General features: G+C 39.6%; 1 protein-coding gene and 1 long non-coding RNA gene across 2 annotated transcripts in view; one reads left to right on the forward strand and one right to left on the reverse strand.

Moving 5' to 3' along the window:
- The window catches only part of LOC148347172 (retinoic acid receptor alpha), a 199957-nt gene that overhangs the window by 37501 nt on the left and 139793 nt on the right, over positions 1-22663 (forward strand). The window lies entirely within an intron of this gene.
- Positions 19334-22663, reverse strand: part of LOC148347173 (uncharacterized) — a 106663-nt gene continuing 103333 nt past the window's right edge. Inside the window, exon 6 of the long non-coding RNA XR_015848184.1 lies at positions 19334-20249. This is a non-coding gene — a long non-coding RNA (uncharacterized LOC148347173). The remainder of the gene's footprint in view (positions 20250-22663) is intronic.

A 22663-nucleotide genomic window follows, 5' to 3' on the forward strand; every position in this document is an offset into this window, starting at 1 on the left:
GCGTGTGATGTCACGTGTCCTCTTTTGCACAAGCGGGACACAGACGATATATAGAAGTCACAGGAGATCGCCTACATCTCTCATTTAATTGGAAACATGAACGATCTTATAAAAACATTGGATTTCATCCAAAAATGTTGTAAGCCTATGACTCAGCCAAGGCTTGAACCTGTGCCTCCCAGTCTCGCTGGTTTACCACCGCCACTTTACATCACAGACTGGGTGTACCGCACAATTTGAAGAAAAGACTTATGTGTGCCTTATGATCATTGAAATACGGCAAACTTTTTTACTAGATCAAAAAATTAATTTCAACATTTCAAGGAAATTACAAGATACATTAAAAAAAATTACATATCCTCAAATTTACCGGAAAAAAAACAGTAAATGGGTTTGATTAATTCTTTTTATTCCATACTGGAATACTCATTATTGAAAATAAATGGATTCAACATTGCTGAATGGATTTTGAAGACATAAAAATTGCTAAAGAATAATCATGATTGATATCTTTACATGCATGATCAAATGTTGATTTTTAGAATGAGCCCAATCACTTTACATTTATTCAAACAGTAATGTCTTTGTGGTTGACCAAGCCTAGTAGCTTTACTCCTAATAAGGAACTAATAATATGTTTTAATAATATAGTACTAACAGAATAGTACTAAACGTAATAAGAGTAGCAGTTATTTTCGAAGAAAATGTGGTTGCCAAGTTAACAAATCTGTGAAATACACTACTGTACAAAAGTTTGGGTCCACCCAGATAGTTTTGTATTTTTTTAATGAAAAAGTCACACATTTATGTATCAAATGATTTTTCGAATGTATGTGTTTTACCCATATGAATATTCGTCTTTTGTGGACCAGTCTTAACTAGAGCTTTTTCTTTAACACTGCCTTGTAAGCCAGCACCTCTGAGTCACGTCTTCACTGTAGATGTTGACACTGGTGTGTTGCGGGTGCTATTTAACCAAGCTCCTAGTTTAGGACCCGTAAGGTGTCCATTTCTCAAGCAAGAAAGACTCAAATGTACTTGTCCTCTTGCTTGGTTGTGTCTCCAACTTCTCTTAGTACTTTGTTAGAGCCTGTTTGTGCTGTTTTCCGAATGGAGTAGTGCACTCTGTTGTAAGAGAGCTTGAGTTTCTTGGCAGATTCTTCCGTGGAATAGCATTAATTTCTCAACAAATATAATTTTTGGGCCACATGAAAGGTCTCTTTCTGGCAAATGTGATGCTCCGGATACTTGACTAGCTCAAAGGAAGGTCAGTTTTATAGCTTATTTAACCAGCTAAACTGTTTCCAGTTGTGGTAACATAATTGCACAAGGGTTTTCTAATCAGCCTTATAACACAATTATTAAACATGAAGTACTATAAGAAAACTGGAGTGCTGGTTGCCGTAAATTGGCCTCCATACACCTATGTAGATATTGCACTAAAACCAAGAAATTTGCAGCTAGAATGGTAATTTATTGTGTTACTTCATTTAGTGCTATGCAGTATAAATGCATTTTCAGAAGCATTGTCCCTGAGTGCCAAAACATATTTGTTTGCACTATTGTAAAGGCTTTGGCACGGCTCATCAAGGGCTGTCAATAACTTCTTTTCTATCTACCCTGGTCATATCCCTCGAGAGGGGTGACGGGCAGCAAGACAAACACATACACAAAAACAAGGAAAATAAAAAAGGGAAAAAGTAGCAAAAACACACATATTTTTTTATTATTATTTTTTTTTATTTGTTATTTTATTATAATTATTATTATATATATTTTTTTAATTTCTTTTTTTTTAACATTTTTTTTAATGTATGCATTATTTACTTTCTTTTTAATCTTTTTTAAATTTATTTTTATATATATATATATATATATATATATTTTTTCATTATTGTTACTTTTAAATTTAATATTTTTTGAAAATAAAAAAATAAAAATAAAATGAAAAACAATGATTTCAGTATGAAAAAAAATCACCACTTGATAGCAAGAGTGGCTTTGATCAGATCTTTGTCCACACATCAGCGAATCAAAATGTGTAACCGGCCCATATGACAAGTATAAACAGTGAAGCAGTGTGGTGAGAAAAGCGAAGATATTTGTTCAGTTTTAACGCTTCAAAGCTTTTTCTTTCTAAAAATGATGACTAAGCGCCTTTGTCATCGTCAGGACGGAGAATGGTGACGTTTTGTGCACCTCCGCAATCGACATGGTGACCAAAATAGTGTGATCACGTCACCGGAAACATTGGGCGCTGTGATGTTCTTGCAAAGGTCATGCATCAATCATGCATAAGTTCAGTGTTCTTGCAATTAAATGTTATTTTTCAAGCAAAGTGCCCTTGTGTTTACCGAGAGCAATGTTTCGATATTGGAGGTATCACAAAAGTATAAAAAAAAAGCACCGAAGTTAAAGTTTTGCTTGAAATGCATCCTTTCACAAAAAGTCATGTTTTTTTGTATGGACGTTAATCACAAGTCGTTTTGAAGGGCTGCACAGACCACCATTACACCATCCCCTGATCTGAAACCTACAGGAGGGCAAGGAACAACTCAAAATTTCAGCTTGAGGAAATGAAAAAACCCTGAGAAGGGTCGCAGGATGACCGGGCTAAAGCCGTTTTTCTGAGAAGTTTTTTGCGGAAACGAGTATTTTCATAAACTTAGCAATGTTCCACTGTTGTTTACTAAACACTGGTAAAAGCTAGAAACATACATTTACTTTTTTCTAGTGAAAGATGAGAGTTGAAGCGTTTTCTTGACATATCCTATGCCTATATGACTTAAAACTAAATTTTTAGTAGACCTTAAAAATGAGTCAAAATGGAAAAAATTGGCTGGTACCTGCTCTTCCCATTTCGAGAGAAATGTCTGGCATTGAATTAGTTAACAATGTTTTCCTTCCAAAAATAAGGCTATTTCTACCCCAAATATTTGAACAGTAGTGAATACTCCTCCAGATTTTTCACAAGTTTATGTGTTAAAACTCACAAGGTGCGTTAAGGTGACGCCAACCACGGCTAATTGATTCTTGCGTTTGATGCGGTGCTGACGGATCGCTATTTCGCCTAGTGGGCTTTTTTTTTAACCCTGTGGCGTGATTACATTTAAATGTGTCATGCGGCGGAGGCGGGTGGGGTGCGAGCGCCCCCCCCCCTCCCCCGCTGCCTGCTGATCGATGCCATTGGGCCTGGCTCGGAGGCCGTCCCGCAACCTCGACCTCGCCGTCATTTGTTTGGAGCTGTCGCCCGAACCGTGATGAAACGGCCCGCCGTAATTGTCCCCCCCAAGCGGCTGCATCTCACGGGGGAGGGGGGCTATGATGGAGGGGGGGCTGACAAGAAAGAGAAATGACACTTTTTGGCTCCACCTTTTTCTTGCAGCCTCGCCTTTTGGCTGCCATATTCCAGTTACTCCACAAAAAGCCATTTTTGGGCCACTTAAGTCATGTTTTACCTTTCCGGGCCTCTCCTGTTGAACCCATTCAATAAAGTGACCAACAGAGGGTGCTAAAGCTACTTAGTTTGTTTAACATGAACAAATGGCGATGCCGCCACGATCGGACACAGAAATGAAAAAAAAAAATCCAATATGAAGGATGATATACGGGCTTGGTGATGAGTTAGCGTTGGGAGGGAAAGAGGGGAGAAACGCCCCCCGCCCTTTAATGGGCCATCATTCCCAAGATAACCGTATTGTCCTATCTCTCTTGACATTCAAATCTAATCAGACGCTTCTCGTTAGCGCCGCTATTCCGAAATGGACCAGCTCGGGTGGGATTCGAAGGCATCCAGGGGGGTGCGGGGCGTCATATCGGTGATTGTGCAATCAACCCCCCCAAACCCCAACACCAAGGAGGTTGCCAAGCAATTAATAAAGCCAGGCCCCATTTCTGCTTGTTTTATTTCATTTTTGCTTAAATGACAGTTCTCTTTCCAGAGCTGCTCTTCATTTAGCAAGATAATAGCGCCGCAGATAAATGTCCCCCCTCAGGAGGCACTTTGAGGTCTCTTCTTTGCAGATTTTGATTAACACTTTTCACTTTCGTCCTCTTCATTAGCGGCGAAATTTGATGAATTCTGTTGCACTTGTTCGGCGTCTAATTCGGCACTTAATGGCCACGCCTATTAAGAAAAAGCGGTTTGGAAGCGGAAAAAAAGAGGGTACGACCATGAGCAATAAACGCATGGCGAGACGCCAATTTCCTGCGTCCAAAGTCGGGCCTCCATCAAGCCGAAGCAGCTGGCGTCCCAAGAAGTCATTAGAGTGAGGGCCAACAATTCCTCTTTTTGGGTGAGGGGCTGTATAGCTGGAGAAATATGGATGCATTTCCTGTCCCAGCAAGTGCTGTTTAGTTATGTTAGTGCTTAGACTTTTGGGGCAACCAAAGACACTAGTGCCATCAACTTTTTTGCGCAGTGCAGGATTTAGATCGTCTTTAGATCAAGAGGACACAGGTTTGATTCCCGGCTCCTCCGTGTTGTATGTCAAAGTGTCCTTGGGCAAGACACTGAATCCCTAATGCCCCCGATAAGCAGGTAGTTGCCTTGCATGGCTGACCCTGCTATTGCTGTGTGAGTGTGCGTGAATGGGTAAGTGTGAAGCACATTGTAAAGCGCTTTGGGAGGTCTTCAGTGACTTGAAATGCAGAACATGCGAGTAAATTGGTCACAGCTACAGACGCTGCCCGACCTACGAACGAGTTGGTTTACGGACGATCGTTTGTAAGTTGAATTTGTTCGTAAGTTTCTTTAGTGCTATATTTTGTATGTTTATGGTTTGTATAACTATGTCTAGGGCTTGTATAAGTAACCTGTATTGTTTTGCACTAAAAATAAGCATTTTAATAATATGCTCTATAAAGATAAATAAAGTTAACTTACTTTTGGAAGATGAGCTTCAAGACTTAAGCGATCTCCTCCTCCGTGGTAGAAAGTGGCAGATAAAAAGCGATCCAACAATTTTCTTAACCACATCAAACTTTCTTATTCCACTGTTATTTCAAATGAAACAGCTCACCTCTTCTTTTTTACTTTACACCAACCGTATTGAATGGATGCACGAGACATTGAACAATAAAAACGTCAAAGTTCTTAGCGCGCTAGCGATACAGTACACGTTCTTATGATTACTCACGAACCAGGAAGTAGAAGCCGGGTTTCTTCTTTCTTCGGGGTGGATGCTGGGTGACCTCTCACAGCGCCACGCGACGGAAAGAAGCACTACAGTACTGTCCTCTACTTGGAAAAAGGTTCACACAATACAAAATCTAACCTACAGCAATGTCCGGAGATTTTTCGACATCCCGAAAAAAATGATCGTATCTACCTTTATGTGTAAGTCAAATGTTAGTAAGTAGGGGGCGTCTGTACGTCTTTAAGTTGTGATTGGTGCGAACGGGGGTTTGAAACTTCTCCGGGAGCCTAAGAAAAAGATCAATAACCCTACCAATAGGAAAAGACTAATTAAAAAACATTAATACACCCATTTTCATATTATTTTGAAGAACTCTTGGATTTTCTGAAAATAAACGGTTTAAATATTTCCAATCAGAAATAGCAATTCGATGACTTCTGCCGTTGTCCATAAATGTGTATCACATTCTTAGATGCGACCAATTTGTCTAATCGTGGTCTGTTCCCATGGAGGGTAAATGCCAAGCTGCAATAAAGCTCAAATTCAATTAACGGCAATTAGCACGCTCCTTTTTTTTCTCCATCGACTTTGACGTTGATTGAATCTGCGTGACCTTTTCCCGTAACGGCCTTGTCAGCTCCTTCTCGTCTACCTTGTTGTCAACCCCCGTGCCCCCCGTCCTTCGCGCTCCCAGGTGGAAAAGTTCAATATCGAGCGTCGGTGATGTGTCATAACGCCGGGATCGGCGCGCTTCACCGAATCAGAAATCGTGAAAAATGATTGCTTTGTTTAATTTATGTGTGTGGCTTTTTTTGTTTTTCTTCTTACATTGGGTCTTGAGAAAATGTACAAAGTTCCCTTTTTTATATAGTACATCGGAAGACCCGATACCAAAAACCGGTACTAAATCATATCCAGTGTCTTGCAAAAACGACTAGAAATCTTTCGATTTGATTGGTATTTTAGTTCCAGCAGAATCTTGACTATTACAGAATCTTGACTATTACTACAGTTCTCAACTCTTGACTAGTCACTGATACTGATACTAAGCGCTAAGACTAATACTTTGTATATATTAAAATGGATCCTGAACGTGATACCACTACGATGGTTTTTAATTCTTAAATGGTCACCAATACTGGTATCAATAGCTAAGACTAGTTAATTGCATACGTAATAAAAACAAAAACAAAATACGTATCATGATACTGATACCAGTACTAGCTTACTCAATTTGTAACCATTCACTAAAACTGATTCATGGAATAAAGAATAGTACTTTGTATACATGAATAAAACAGGGATCTTGATACTTATACCACTAAATGTTTTTCTTAATTTTTGACTTGTCACTAATAGCAATACCAAGAGCTAAGACTAATATAAATACACATTTTTAAAAAAATGGATCTTGAAACTGATACTAGTACTATTTTTCAAAATTTTTTTCAATACTCACGAATACGATACCAAAAGCTAAGACGAGGATTTTATATAATCAAAAACACAAGTTTTCTCCTCCTTGACTATTCAGCCGTACTTATACCAAGAACAAATACTAGTGCTAGGTATAGACTTAAAAAAACATATATCTTGAAACTGAGTTTTAACACGTTTTGGGTATTCAATAATACTATTACTCGGGCCGATACTTCAAAAAACGATCTCAAACTTGATACAAGTTTCACAATTTTTTGATTGATTCATCTATTGAACCAAAAACAATACAAACATATTAAAAAAAAAAACAACACCAAAAACTGACACTGCTAAAAATAATAGTTTTTAAATGATTCAACAAACAAAATATAAATTAGATTAAAAAGCAAAATACGAGGTAAGAAATTGGGTATATAGAATTGTCTATAAATGAGGTCATGTTCTACTAGTGATCCCAAGAGCCAAGAAGACATCTGCAGTCTTGAGAGTGTTCTCCATTCCATTCTGGGTGCTTTGGAATTCTCTTCCCCCTGAGATTCGATCTGCAACCTCGGTGGAACTGTTTTAAAACTAGGCTTAGAACATACTTTGATTCTATAGTTTATGAATGACCTATACTTCACGTTGACAATATCTGTGTATTAATTGTTATTCCAAGATCCATCGCAGCCTGGTCATCCTGGATGGGGGATTACCTCATGTGCGGTCCCTTCTCGAGGTTTCTTCATTTTCCTCATGTTGAGGTTTTTGAGTTTTTCCTTGCCCTCATGTAGGTTTTAGATCAGCGAATGGTGTCATAATAGTCTGTGGTTTGCAATAATCTGCTGTCTGTCTGTGCAGCCCTTTGAGACTCTTTGTGATTAAGGGCGTCACAAATAAACATGACTTGGAGTAAAAGTATAGAAAGAAATTGCAATGATTGATGTTAAATAACATCTTTTCATGGCTTCTTCTAATTGAAATACGGAGGAAGCGACAAGAATCCTGCCATTGTTCTCTGTTTTGATGTTTTTCTGAGCACGGGAATTGATAAAATAGGCTCTTTTGTCCTTTGTGTTTGTTTCATCATCTGAATTTCTGTAAACCGCATTTTGTGGACTTAAGGCCCCCGGAAAACCCCAAAATAGGCCAGAAATTTAAAGGGCACCTTATAACCTGGTAGGAAATACATGCAGTATTTATACATGCGTTAAATCGACGGACCACTATCGTTACTTAGTATGCAATTGGAATGATACCTGGGTCGCAGCTGTGAGAGGACCCAAATTCAACCAATATTTAAATAAAATAAAATAACCCATTCTATTTCACAAGACAAACTGTGACGGGGGAAAACGGAAATTTCCGTTCTGAAAGATATAAATAAAAGTCAGATTCAACATCAGATACACCAAAGAGTTGTTCCCCTTGTTGTTCTGCTTTTATTGCATTCTCTAACATTCGTCTCTGGTACCATGAAAAAAAAAAGTGTGATGATGAGATAAAATCAAATGACTTTTTTTGTATCATCTTTATCATTGGTGGTCTAGTGCAGGGCTTTCAAACATTCCGCCCGCGGGCCGGATAAGGCCTGCCGGGGGTTTGAATCCGCCCAGTGAGACAACACTGAGAGAAACACACGAGGAAAATTGAGCTTCAGTTTGAAATATGTCCACTTGATTTCGCACAGCCAGGCGCCACTCCCAAGACAACTGTAGCTGTATTTTTTTCTTTCTTTCTTCTGTTCTATTTCTTTTTTTCTCTTTGTCTCTTTCTTCATCTCGCGCTTGTTTCTCTGTCTCACTCTGTCTTTTTCTTCTGTCCCGCCCTATTTTTGTCTCTTTGTCTCTTTCTTTATCTCTCACTTTTTGTCTTCCACTCTCTGCTTCTTTTGGTTCAGTTTCTCTATTTCTCCTTTTCTCTCTTCTTTCTCTCTCTTTTCAACTCTCTTCTGTTTTCTTCTTTTTTCTTTTTCTTCTCTTTCTTTCTCACTTCCTTTCCACTTTATTTCTTTCTACTTTCTTTCTCTCGGTTTTCTTCTCTTTTTCTTTCTCTGTTGTTCTCACACCAACTATTTCTCCCTCTCACTTTTTATTTCTTGCATTTTGTCTTTTTCTCTGCTCTATTTCTCATTTTCTTTCTCTACCTCTCTCCCTCTTTCTTTCTTCCCCTCTTGTATTTTCCCTCCTTTCTTTCTTTCTTTCTTTCTCACTTTCTTTCTCTCTTTCTTTCTTTCTCTCTTTCTCTTTCTTTCTTTCTTTCTTTCTTTCTTTCTTTCTTTCTTTCTCTCTCTCTTTCTCTCTCTTTCTCTGTCTCTCTTTCTCTTTCTCTTTCTCTTTCTCTTTCTCTTTCTCTCTCTCTCTCTCTCTCTCTCTAGTCCGGCTCCCATGAGAGTGTTTTTTTTCCATTGCAGCCCCACGAGCTTAACTGATCTCGTGTTTGGGATTTAGTGCTCTCACCACCGCGACTCAGGTTCGATTCCTGTCGCATCCAATGTTTTTAATAATGGTCAGCGATTTTTTTTAGACTCATTCTACAAACCCTTTTGTGTATAGCGTGCACCCAAGCGGTTATTTTCAGGTTTAAAAAAAATGAGTGTTCTACATGAATACAGTATATTTTAATTTCACCAATTCTGTTCAGCACCTTTCGCAACTCTAGACGTCATCATTTATTTCCCCCTTTCTCTCGTGTAGACCCCCCTGGAGCAATGTGTTTGTAAAAAATGTACACAACCCAAGCAAGTCTTTGTTCTGTTGGCACGTAAATCAAAATAGATCTCATTACCCAGCTGGGTCAGATCGGGTGGAGGGGGGGGTCGCCTTGCGGGGGATGATAGTCAAGGGTGGGGGGGCACCACCACACAGGTTATCCCCCCCTTTCCTCTTTTTCTAGCACTATCAAGATGATGGACTCATATACACACTTCTTGTTCAAAGAAGCTTTGAGTAAAAGCATCCTCAAAGACCCGCCCCAAGTGAGCGGAGCTATCTACTGGTTGTAAACAAGGTTAGCCCCTCCCACACTTGCCAGAAAAGAGGGAACTAGATTAAAAGAGCCAGCTAGCCCCGCCCATTCCTCCTCCTTACCTGACTGATGCAGCTAATAAACTCTCATTGAAGCTAATGTGGCTCCTCTCTTGGAATCGGTCCTAGCGGCGCCGATTAATCGGTCTGCGGCGCGGCACAAGTCGGCCGCCGATTGCGTACGGCGGCCATTTCTTCCATCAAGGGCGCCGCCTGCCGCGCCGCTAAATTGAGTTTTTGTGTTTCGATTGCAATTGTGTCCTTTCCCCACGTTTTTGTAGTTTACAAAAACGGCTGCCGGGGACATGATTACCGCACTAGATGCCGCTACTTTTTTCGGACATTTTGAATACTGCGGTTTTAAAGGTGCCATCAGGAATCTGAAGATTTCTTACTCACGATTGCCCATTGCCCTCACCTGGGCCTGCTCGTTTGGCGCCAGCTGCTGCTCGTTGCCTGATTGGCTCCCCTCCTATTTAATCTCAGTGCTCTCATTCACTATTTGAACCTCTGCACTTGCAAGACTTGCATTTTGACTCTGTCCGGTATCCTGCTCGTGTATCCAGTTTTCGGTATCAATCCCATCTGTCCCGTCCTGTCCGGTATCTTGCTCCAGTATCCGGTATCGAACCCGTCTGCCCTGTCCTGTCCGGTATCTTGCTCGTGTATCCAGTATCCGGTATCAATACAGCCTGTCCCATCCTGTTCGGCATCTTGCTGTTGTATCCAATGTCCGATATCGATCCCGTCTGTCCTGTCCTGTCCGGTATCTTGCTCGTGTATCCAGTATCCGCTATCAATACAGCCTGTCCCATCCTTTTCGGCATCTTGCTGTTGTATCCAATATCCGGTATCGATCCTGTCTGTCCCGTCCTGTCTGGTTTCTTGCTTGTGTATCCGGTATTGATTCCGTCTGACCGGTATCCTGCTCGTGTATTCATCATCCGGTATCGATCTCGTCTGTCCTGTCCTGTCTGGTATCTTGCTCATGCATCCTGTATTAGGTGTCGATCCCGTCTGTCCTGTCCGGTATCTGCTCGTGTATCCTGTATCTGGTATCAATCTCATCTGTCATGTCCGGTTTCGATCTTGTCTGCTCCTGGCTCCCTGTGTTGCCGCGCCTGACTTCTCTGTCTCATTTCTTCTACCCAGCGATCGCCGAATCGCTGGTGTTTGTGTTCACTTGCATGACTGCCCCGTTTCCGTAAAATGAAACTTGTGTGAAAACGTTACGCGTCTGGGTCCACCGTCTGTTTGGGTTCTGACACTCTCTACCATCTTTTGGCCTAAAGTCTCAGTCAGATCATTCATGAGTACGCGCATTTGAAAAAAAGTCTTCTTTTTTCATCTTTTTGGGGGTTTTGGTTGGCATTTAGACTGTATTTGAAACAGTCCTCTTCTTACATTCACCATTTTCTTGCTAGATTAACAAAAAACTGCAATTACAACAATAAAGTCCCTCAGAGATTCCCACTGTCCTTATGGAGGAATATTGTTATCTTGGCAGAATCAGCGGGGAAATGTCTAGGAAAAGTAACACAATATGACGCAATGAAAACGCTCGTCTGCAGCTGTCGATCTCAATCAACTATAGCACATGAATCAGTATTAATTATACATATACGCACAAAAAGTGCCACAAAAAGCTTGCATAAATTACACATTACATTTAGAAGATAAATCTACTATGGTTAGTGCTCCTACAAATGTATCGGTGATTTATTTTAGAAAAAATTAAACTAATGAGAAGAGTTCTGAAAATGGATAAAAAAATTAAATACCAGAAACCATGATTGTTGACAACATTTTTTAACTTGGATTATTTCCAGTTTATCAGCAGTTTAGTATATTTACTTTGTATTATTTTTGAAGAGTGTTAAGAAAAAAAGGAAATGACTGCGAAATAAGGAGCGCATTTCTCTATTTTCCGATGCTTTCCGCAGATGTTTTTGACGCACGCGTCTCGAAGGAAGCAGAGCAACAACAAACATCTTTCCTCGCCGCAACAATAAAAGCGCATCAAAGCCAACTAATTATATTGGAGTTTATTTTGCGTGTCTGGCAGCTCGCTCTTTTAGCTCGGCGCTAATGAAACCTCCAGACGAGAGCTGAGCCGCTTCTTCTATTTCCAGATTCCGTCTGAGGTCGGGATCGGCGCGGCAAATGTGCTTTTCGGTTTCTTGTTTTTTTTTTTTGAAGGTGTGTTTACTGCACGTGTTGAAAGCAAACACGCTGGCTGCAACCACAGACACTTGTGCAAAAAATGTGTTTTTGTTTTGCGTTAGCTGCTTGCAAGCCCTGTTAAGATTTTAAAGAGCCACTCGAGACATCATACTGACCTTTCTGCAAATATCGTATTTTCCAGACTTTTAGGTAAACCTAAATACCTCGGATTTGTCGAAAATTTGAAATTGCAACCGATTTGACAGTGTTTTTCAGGCTATAAAACGAACCCCCAAAAAAATCCAAATTCAGCACAGTGTCATATTTTACCATACAGACGCTCCCCTACTTACGACCATTCAAAAAACTGTAGATTCGATCATGTTTTTCGGGATGACGAAGAATATCCGGACATTGCTGTAAGTTAGATTTTGTACTGTGTGCACCTTTTTCCGAGTAGAAGACCGTACTGTAGTGCTTCGTTCCGCCACTACTGGCGTGTGGCGCTGTGAGGTAACCCAGCATCCACCCCGAAGAAGAAATCCGGCTTTTACTTCCAAGTTCGTGTGTACTGTATCTCTAGTGCGTTTTCATCTTTTAATATCTCGTGCATCCATTTAATATTGTTGGTGTAAAGTGTAAAGAAACAAAACAAAAGTGAAATAAGAAAGTTTGATGCGGTTGAGAAAATGGTTGGAACGCTTTTTTTCGGCCTCTTTTTACCATAGAGGAGGACCTCTTGAACCGCATCTTCCAAAGGTAAGTTAAATTCAACTTTATTTATCTTTATAGAGCATTATATTTCACGAAATGTTTATTTTTTAGTACAAACCAAAAACGGTTGCTTATACAAGCCTTAAACATAGTCATATAAACCTTAAACATACAAAATATAGCAGTGAAGCAACTTACAAAATAATTCAATTTACGAACGATCGTCCGGAAGTGGGGCATCGTCTGTACTTTCTGGCCAATGAAGCACACATAAAAAACTAGAACCTGTCGTGAATTTTAAATTTGCATTTCCCTGACTATAAGTTGCACCTTTTAACCCCAAATTTTCAGGAATATCAAAAAGGCATCGGAATTTTCTGTATTTTCCTGACTGTAAGGCACACCCAAAACCCCCCAAACTTGACAATATTCAAAAGGGCGTCTTATTTTACTGTGTTTTCTGGATTACAACAAGGCGCACCTACAAAACCCAGATTTTACCGTAATTTCTGGACTATAACACACACCTAATTACTCGAAATTTGAAATACATTCAAAAGTACATCCGATTTTACTGTGTTTTCTGGACTACAACGCGCAGCTAAAAACTTTGGATTTGACAAATATCTAAAAGTAGGTAAAATGATATATTCAGGATTATAACATAACTTTCTGGAAAATTAAAGGGTGTCGGATGTTACATAAAAACCCCAAATTTTCCAGAATATCCCAATTGTGGCTGATCAACCATATTTTCTAGTCTATAAGACTCAACTAAAACCCCAAATTTGCCCAGATTACGAAATTGTGTGAGACTTTACTGTATCTTCTGGACTATCAGGCGCACATAAAAAACGCACTTTTTCCATGAATTCAAAAGTGGGCTTTATCGACCAGAAATACAGTAATAAAAATTAGAAATGCATTATTACAATTGAATGCCTCTACATAAAGTTATCATTTATGACGGAATCAGTTCATATGAGTTGTAAGCTTGAAATCCTTGAAAATTCTTACATTTTATGTTGTATTTTCAAGGATTGAAAGGTGCTTGAATTTTGGGGGAAGTGCTTGTAAATGCTTGAAATTCTTGCCATGTTTCTCTTAAAGGGACCGTGTGTGGTATTTAGTGCCTCCTAGTGGTGCAAAAAAACCTTTTATCCAGTATTTGGGTTTTTAAAGCGAATGAGCAAAAAAATGTTATATTTAGGTTGTTGATGGAATGTGATGTGTAAGGAATTGTGTTAGTTCTTGCTAGTCTGAGTTTTTTGAGATTTCCCTGCCCTCATCATGAAAAAGCAGATATGCTATTGGCAGAGCTACTTCCAACTGTGCTTCATTTCTGTCCCTTACAATACTGTCGTTTTTGTGCTGTTTTAATCAACCACGGGTCCCTAAATCTGCAGTGATGCTAAAGGTAGAAGCAAAAAGGTGATAACCATAGAAATGAAGCTAGTGATTATTAAGAAATACATAAAATGACACTTGCATTACAATTGTTGCTAAGTTGCGTGGCCGTGACAAACCCTCTATCGAGACCATTGTTAAAAAAGGAGGCGATTCAAGGCCTTGCATGGCTGACGCCACTATCTGTGTGCGAGTGTGTGTGTGAATGCATAGATGTGAAGCACATTGTAAAGCGCTTTGGAAAGTCTTCAGTGACTTGAAAAGCGCTATATAAATGCAGACCATTTACCATTTAGCTAGCTACTTAGTTAGCTTTGTAGCTAGCTATCTTCCTACATCTTTAGCTATTTCGCAAGCTATCTACCTTGCTTTTTACATTTTTTTGCATGCTATTGAGCTAACATGTTATCCTTATTTTGCTAGTTATCAAGCTAAATTTGGCCTCCTTTCTAGCTAGCCATCTAGTCTTGGGTCTGGCTATTTAGATGGCTTTTACTCTTTTAGCTAGCTAGCTAGCTAGCTCCCTAGAGTATATTATGATCATATATATATAATCATATTTGGCATTTGGATTCTATGTAAACCAAGTTACATATTTACTTTTTCCCATATTTTGCTTAACATATTCCCATTCCTACAAAAAGATGTTATATTTCACTAGTTATTTTGTTGTTGTTGTGCTCTGTAGAGCCCTTTGAGACTTTTTGTTATAAAGGGCTATACAAATACATATGATTTGATTTAAAAATCAAATTTTCTAATATTTTGTTCGACGAAATAAGTTTATTTTCTGAGTTTTTTTTTAAATGCAATACTTTTTTTTTAATACAATGCACCTTATATTGTAATAAAATAATTCACAAAAGAATATTTTGCCTTATAGTCCAGAAAATATGGTATTTTTTGAAGGTCAAGGTGTGGCTAATTGAGAGCATCTCATATGCAACAAATCAAGATCCATTAAGTGCGTTGACAAGTAGAGCAAGCTAAATCACTGCGGGATAATGGACGGCACAGTCAGGGGATGGACCAAGAGTGAGGATTTCAGTCCGTCACTTTGCCCCTGAAATTTCCTTTTTATTGGTCCTCAGAAAGTCTTCAATGTAACGATTTACTTCCTGTCCTTAAAACGAAGCTAAATTTCTCTTACTTTCCAACCAAGCATCGTTATACAGACGCTGCCCTACTTACAAACGAGTAAGTTGAATTTGTTTGTAAGTTGCTTCAGTGCTGTATTTTGTATGGTTAAGGCTTGTATAAGTAACCTGTATTGTTTTGTACTAAAAAAATGAAAAATCCATAAAATAATATACTCTATAAAGAGAAAGTTAACTTACTTTTGAAAGATGAGCTTCAAGAGTTAGGCGACTTTCTCCTCCGTGTTAAAAAGTGGCTGAAAAAAAGTGTTCCGACCATTTTCTCAACCTTATCAAGGTTTCTTATTCTACTTTGGTTTCAAAAGAAACGGCTCGCCTCTTCTACACACTTTACACCAACCATATTGAATGGATGATATTGAACAAATGTCAAAGTTCTTAGCGTGCTGGAGATAGAGTATATAATGTTAACACACGAACTAGGAAGAGGAAGCGTATTTTTTTTTTCAGTAGTGGCTGAAAGAAGCACTACAGTACTGTCCTCTACTCGGAAAAAGGTGCACACGATACAAAATCTAACTTACAGCTCTGTCGAATGGTCGTAAGTAGAGGAGCGTCTGTATTCTATGCTGAAATCTAGCCTTATTTTCTTTTTTGTGGAAAACTGGTGTTGTCTTGTCAAAATGCCAATAACTAGCATCTTTTATGCTGAAAAACCAGCATAGTTGTATTTCGTACAAAAAGCATGCATCATCTTGCTCCATGATAAAATTTGAACCAATTTCTTTGCTTCAATTCTGAAATCTGTTGTCAACATCCTCTCTTGATCAGGGGTCTTCAGTCTTTTTCAGGGTAAGAGATACTTTTTGTTACTAATTAGCACAAAGGACACCTATTTGGATATGCATTTCTAAAATCAGTGTTGTTACTATGTTGTTAATGTTATTATCAGGTTAGTTATTGGAAGTAGGGCTAAATAGACTCAGTCAACCACTAAAAACAAAAATTTACTTGAAAATCACAATTACCTAGCGCTGGTGAGCTATTTTCAGAACAGGTCTGTGGGCTTTTCAGCTATCCTCAGGGGGCATCCTGGTGCCCACAGACACCACATTGGAGACCCTTGCTCTAGATCACAGGTGTCAAACAGGCAGCCCGCGGGCCAGATCATCATATATCATCCATATATTTGCTATTCTCACCACACTTGATTTAGTACAGCTTGTTGCTACGCGGGGCTATACACACACTCCTTCACTGTAAAAAGGAAGCAGCACTAGCAAATAGGGCCTTCCTAGATGTGTGGACAAATATCTGATCAAACCCACTCCTGCAATATAATGATGATTATCATACTGAATTCATTTCCAGAGGTTTGATACATACTGACGAGCCGCACCAAACCCTTTGTGATAGTTTTTTATGATTTTGCACTCATAGACAATGCTTCTCTAAATGTATTTATAAGTAATGGCATCGAATGAGTCAATAGCAGGCAAGCCTTCAGTTGGGTCATTATTTCGTCAAGTCCCTTTTTTAATTCTACGATTCTTTAGATTTTTCGATCCCTGGCCGATTTCTTGGACTTACGAGGCCAGCCTCGAGATCCGTCCATTAGCGGCAAACGAAATGCGAGGCGGGCGCTGTCAGTATTTCCTAATAATACCTGCAATAACAATAAATCCCGGGGGCTAATCATTTACTCAAAGCCACCACCGCCCCCTTTCAATGACGCCATTCGTCAAGTGTCTTATCTGGATTGAGTGTGTGACGAGAAAGGGAAGCGGAAATTTGTGTGTGTGCGCGAGACCTCGCATCCTATCTTCTTGAGTGTATAAATCAAACTCCATAATCGCCCCCCTCTCCCCGATCCGTCTCCAAAAGCCCATTTTTCTTTCTTTTTTTTAACCTTCTACCGTCGTATCCTTCCTTCTGATTGTCCCATTTGTCTGAGAGGTGTGTGTGTTGAGATGCCGGGAGACGGGCGACAAATTTTAATAAGCAAGCGGGTGGTGTAATTCAGCGGCCCGGGAGGGCGATTACGCTGACGGATAGTGAGGGGGGTGGGGGGCGCCTAATGGGGCCCCCGCTCCAAATTGCTAGTAATGAAAGTTTTGTGCAAATTGAGACGGAGCAAAATGAGAAAACGAGACACCTTCCCTCTCGTCTCTTTGTTACGCTCCCGCCTCCTCTTTTGTTTTCATGTCGGCTTTCGCCGTCACGGTCGACGCTCGTTACGGGAATCGATGCCCGACTCGTTTGCCGTCGCTCTCCTTTTCTCTCGGCTATCGATTTGCAGTTGTTCATTTCCTCCTTTCTTAAGAGCTCGCCATCCTTCCGTTCTCAGCGACACTTGAGTGCCTTCCCGCGATCCTCCTTCGTTTTCCCGCTGTCCTCCTTCAATTTTCTCACCAACTTTATCGGATGAAGCTTTACTCAAAAAGAGACGACTGCGTTGGCAAATCAAAACGATATACGCTTCAAACTCATAAGTCAAGAGGCCAAATTTGGACACCAGAAAGGATTTTTACGGCCCCTGAAAAGGTCTTAAGTTTAAACTTTACTAACCACAAAAAACAAGGGGAGAAGACATCAATGGAATTTGAATTTCCAAGAAGAATGAGAAGAGAATTCCAACCTGTCCTAAATCCCTCCTTTGATGCCCTTATTATCTATATCTTCAAGGTTACAATAAACAGATCAGCAATGTTCCCTCTAATTTTCCACGGGTCTGAGCGTTCACACAAAGTCGGTGAGCAACGCTTGAAACAACAGTGAGCAACAGCAATCCCAAGTGTGGCAACTAATCCATTATCAAACATGTCCAAAACTTGACATCAAGTTACATTTTGCTGAGTTTCTGGCAATGCAAACGTTTTTTTCACTTTTGAATGAATTGACTAATGTATTATTGCAAAGGTTGTACGGCCTACAAACGTCATTTGTTTTTACAACACTTCTTTCACAAGATTTCCATTTTTTTTCCTGGTATCTTTTGTCACATAATACTAACATTTTGGGGGGCTTATTTAGTCTGTTGCACAACACAGAACTGTATTTAATCACATTTTTTAGTGGGAGTACAATGTTGGCAACAAGATTCACTTGGTATAATTGGAAATTATTTGAATGCAACACACGTGCGGCACAGTTCATGTCTTGGGAACCTCCTGCGTGGGTTCAAATCCAGCTCCAGACTTCCTGTGCGGAGTTTGTATGTTCTCCCCGTGCTTGCGTGGTTTACCTCCGGGCACTCCGGTTTCCTCCCACATTCCAAAAACATGCATTTCAGGTGAATTGGCCGGTCCAAATTGTCCCTAGGTGTGAATGAGCGAGTGAGTTGTCTGTCCCCGTGTGCCCTGCGATTGGCTGGCAACCAGTTCAGGGTGTCCCCTGCCCACTGCACGATGATTGCTGGGATGGGCTCCAGCACCCCCGCGACCCTACTGAGGATAAGCGGTGTAGCTAATGAGATGAGATGAGAGACAAACTTTTTCTTGTTTTTCCTTTTCAATTTTTTTTTTAATTCCTTCAAAAAAAATCTCATTGTGTTTCTTTTTTACTAGCTGTTACTTTTTTCCATTTGTTCTCCATTTACTTTTCTTTTTTCTTTCTTTCTGGATTTTTTCTGGATTTTTCCTTCTTTTTTCTCTTCCTTTCGTTTCTTTTTTTTCTCAGCTTTTCACTACTTTTTCATTTTGGTATTTTTCTTTTTTGTTCCATCCCCCCCCTCCTTTGTCATTTTGTGCACAATTTTACATAATATTAGGTCGTGTAGAGATTAAAGAAGCAAAAACAACCTGAAGAGCCGTTTGGGACCCGAGCCGAAGAAGCCGGTTCTTGCAAAACTTTACTGACTTTACTCAACTTCGTTCTACTTCGACATAGACATCAAAATACCGCATTTAGAACACAGCGTTAGGGAAACCCGTGTATTTTTACCTTCATGCACTGTAACTTTGACTTAATCCGCTTCTTAATTAGCAATTTCGATCCCTGATTTTTGTGAGCTGGCTAGATTTTCTTGTGCGCGGAAAAGCTCTGGGTAGTGCGCAATTGCGCACACACGCAGCTTAGAGGGAACATTGCAGATCAGCCCTTAAAAATCAAAGAACAGCAACATGATTGAACAACAGCAACAACAGTCAAAAAACAAAAAGTAAGTCCAAATGAGGAACTAGCATCCTATAAAACATCCATTGCATGTGTCTACTTCAAAACAAAATCAATTTATCAACTAAGCATCAGAAATCAGCCCAGTTAGAATTAGAATTATTTTTATTGTCATTGATATCAATGTTGTGAAACATTGTATGCATTAAGGTGAGTCATGGCACTCCAGGGTGCTCAAATATAGTGAATGGTAGTCGCTAGTGTTGCTGAGTTAGCTTCTAGAACAGAGGTGGGCTAACTTTTTCACTCGAAGGCCTAATTGGGTGGAAAAAAAAAAATTGCCGGATGTATGAAAAGCATCTTAAACATATCTTAAATATATAACTATGTACAAACCGTATTTATTATTTACGAGAGTGTTGCAAAACTAGCGTTCTTATTATTTAGTCTTAACAAGTGTCATCTCTTTGTTTGCTGAAAACTAGCATTGCATTTTTTGTAGCTCTAAATCGAGCTGCTTGAAAATATGTGTCTTATACTCCAGTGCTGTTTTTGTTCCCCCCCAAAAATATATACATTTGCAAGTGAGCCAATTTTTGGGTTATGTATTTGTCTCTTTTGCGTGCTTCAACTGCAATGTTTATGGTGAAAACGAGAGGAGCCGCTTTGATTCTCTGTAAGTTTGGCTGCATTCCAATGCACAACTCTTTCATTTTCATGATTGTTTTTGTGGTTCGTAGCCGATTCCTGTGAGATTCTCGGCCATTGTTCCTGACTCGTTCACGGTTCCCTTAACCGCCTGGGTCATTATGGCACCAATGAGGATGCAACTCTGGACAGCTTTCTCCACCGTTGATGGTTCCTGGCCTGTTTTTGGGTCGTGGCAAAGTTGGCACCAGTCCATTCCTTAAAGTTGTCATTGCAATTCGATTCCATTCTTCCCTCTCCTCCTGCCCCCCTACACTGTGCCCTGAAGGAGAATCCTGGCCAGTACTTAAGATCTTGTGACGTGACCATACCACTGAAGTTTTTATTTGTGCGGTTGACAACAGTTTTTCGTAGGGTCCGATGGGCCCTCTGATGATGTTGCGCACCGTTTCGTTTGTCACATGGGCGAAGAAGTTTTCTATAGCATCGCATCTCCATGGCCTGGATTTCCTTTTCCAGTTTTTCTGTGAGAGAAGAAACCAGTACGCCGTCTTAAATAAATACACGTAGACGGGCCCTCGCCTCCCTTGCATTAGCGATAAGAAAGCGGCGTTAAATTGAGGGATGGTCGCCGATTTATCGGCGGCGGGAAATCAACACGGCTTTTTCCCGGCCCAGATCATAAAAAAACAATTAATGTGCGGGAGAAGCAGCCCTTTTGGGGGAAGATCCCCCGAGAACGGAGGTAATGGCCTCGTTCCTCCCCTTTTATGATGTGTACGTTTAAATGGACAAGTGCATTATCATCTTAACTTTCTATTAAATTTCCTAATACAGCTTTTTTTTATCCACCAGGTCTTTTCTTAACTCCCACTGGTTGCTTTTTTTCTCCAGTGATGTCTTCTTGGGGTGTCACTGCACCATCATTTACAGCGCCATTTGCATTTTCATGGGTTGCTTTCGTCTCGTTACACAAGGAAACAATTCACAGACAAAATGATAACGCGGGAGGAACGAGGCCTTTCGACAGCTCTCAAATGAGCAAGGAGCTCCTCAACTTGCTTCACTTTGTTCATTTTGCGAGAAAATATCATTACATTTTCATTATTGTGCATTGGAGTTCTACATCGAGACTGAATTTTTTTCCTTTATAATTTTTTATTTATATCACGTTTCATACAGGTGCTTGAGATCCTTGTAAATGCTTGAATTTTAATGTGTTTAAGGATTGAAACATGTTTGAATTTTGGGTGAAATGCTTGAAACTGTTGCCATGTTTCACAACAAGTCTGCTTGAATATGACTCCAAACTGCTCTGTCGTGGCTTTTCTTTGCCATTGCATTTATTCTTCCCTCTTTGATTAACAGCTGCTAACATTAGTTTGTATGGCGTTGTCCCATGAAACGTCATCACCCCCAATAGGTAGTGCCCAAGGAGACAGGTGCATTCTAAATCTAAATTGGGCACTATAAAATTTGTACTAATGTAAGGATAACATATCAATTGTGGACATTTCTTATGGAGCTTGTAAAAAATTGGGGCAGTGGTAAACTAATTGTAATGGGAAGACCTTCCTGCAACTGAAAATGTACATATTGTTACATATTACTGTCATGTGTATCCAACACCTACTTGTGGAGAGAATTGTCTCAAAAATATTTACACACAAACTGTTCCGTTCTACAATATATTTGCAATTAACTCAAGATCTACAAACCCTATGTTTGGAGAAATGCACAAGCAAGATAAAAAAAAATTGTATATGTAAATCACAAATATATTTATTGCTTTGCAAAATAAGAAATTCACACTTTTTTTTTTACTGGAGAAAATTGGCTTTGAAAGTCCTTGAAGTTTGGCCATAAAAAAGGACTCTGTTAATTACTATATTTCTTCCCTTATATGGGAATTAAATATTTTTTTTAGATTAAAAATGCTGCGATTGGCTGGCAACCAGTTCAGGGTGTCCCCTGCCCACTGCCCGATGATTGCTGGGATGGGCTCCTGCACCCCCGCGACCCTACTGAGGATAAGCGTTGTAGCTAATGAGATGAGATGAGAGATTAAAAATGCAAATGGTGAGGGGGGTAAAAAAGTAGAAATTTAGTAAAATGTTGGGGGCAAAGAAATATTTTTGTCAAATGTTAATATTATTTCCTTTTCTGGACCTTACAGGAGCACCAAAAATAGGAAATCGAGCAAGCTTTTTTTAAAAAAAAAAATATATATTATAAAACAAATTACATTAAATCTATCCATCCATCATCTGCGCCGCTTATCCTCAATAGGGTCGCGGGGGTGCTGGAGCCCATCCCAGCTGTCTTCGGGCAGTGGGCAGGGGACACCCTGAACTGGTTGAGGGGCTCATTTACACTTGACAAGGTGACAAATTGGACCGGCCAATTAACCTGCCATGCATGTTTTTGGGATGTGGGAGGAAACCGGAGTGCCCGGAAGAAACCCACGCAAGCATGGGGAGCACATACAAACTCCACACGGGGAGGCTGCGATAGCTGTACTTGAACTCTGAACCTCTGCACCGTGGGGCTGCGCGCTAACCACCCAGCCGTTGTGCCGCCCACAATAAATGTATTTAATTTATTTTATTAAATTTTGCTAACCTTGAGAAATATTTACAAAGTTGAGAGGTTATTTAAAATTATATATTAAAATTAATTTATAGATCAAAAAATACTCATGAGTAAAATGATCAAAGTTAAAAAAAATAGCTTTTTAAAAACCACAATATTAAGTTATAAATCTTTTAAATAGGAAAGAAATGATATAACTAGTACATAAATGACACTTTTCAAAACCAAAAAACCTAATAATAAAATGATTCAATAAAGGAAATAAGAACAAACAAAAAATACTCCAGATGAGCAAAAATAAAAAACAAAATTAAGCTTTTATTAATAAAATATGACAACAATAAGT

The sequence above is a fragment of the Urocampus carinirostris genome, chromosome 19, assembly GCF_059441175.1.
Source record: "Urocampus carinirostris isolate Australia breed hairy pipefish chromosome 19, RoL_Ucar_1.0, whole genome shotgun sequence".
Taxonomy (NCBI): domain Eukaryota; kingdom Metazoa; phylum Chordata; class Actinopteri; order Syngnathiformes; family Syngnathidae; genus Urocampus; species Urocampus carinirostris.